Source organism: Aptenodytes forsteri, unplaced genomic scaffold, assembly GCF_000699145.1.
Source record: "Aptenodytes forsteri isolate BGI_AS27 unplaced genomic scaffold, ASM69914v1 Scaffold752, whole genome shotgun sequence".
In the NCBI taxonomy this organism is placed as follows: Eukaryota; Metazoa; Chordata; class Aves; order Sphenisciformes; family Spheniscidae; genus Aptenodytes; species Aptenodytes forsteri.
The window spans coordinates 171027-171706 of record NW_008794802.1 but is presented as its reverse complement, the minus strand read 5'-3'; positions in this window follow the sequence as shown (position 1 = coordinate 171706).

The window sequence follows — 680 nt, the reverse complement described above, 5'->3', positions numbered from 1 at the left end:
GACCGATGCCCAGCCAGTCCCTGAGCAGCGGTCCCCCCGGCCAGCTTTCCCCCAGTTTATATGCTGAGCATGACATCCCATGGTATGGAATGTCCCTTTGGCCAGTTGGGGTCAGCTGTCCTGGCTGTGCCCCCTCCCAGCTCCTTGGGCACCTCCAGCCTGCTCAGTCGGTAGAGCAGGGGAAGCTGAAAAGTCCTTGACTAGTGTAAGCACTACCTAGCAACAACTAAAACGTCGGTGTGTTATCAACATTATTCTCACCCTAAATCCAAAACACAGCACTGTACCAGCTGCTAGGAAGAAAATTAACTCTATCCCAGCCGAAACCAGGACAAACCCCCAGGTTTTACAGCCTGGCACTTACAGGCTCGTTTCTGCTGGCCGTACAGCGTCTCTAGGTGCTGAGCTTCTTGTAGCATTTCTGGTTCCTTTGTTTATTCCCTCCTATGTTAAGTTGCTTGCAGTAGTTTGAATTTCAGAAACACTCGCTTTGAAAAGTTGTTAGGAAGGTCTTGATGGCAAATTTAATCCAGGCTTGTTTATCTATCTCTCCTGCTGCTCCTAGGGCAGTTACAACAGGTCTCCTGAGACTTGAACCGGGCTGGTGCAGAGCAGCCACCCCTTGCTGTCAATGACGTTCCGTGAAGACGTTTTGAGCCTCCGCACTTCCTGACATGGGC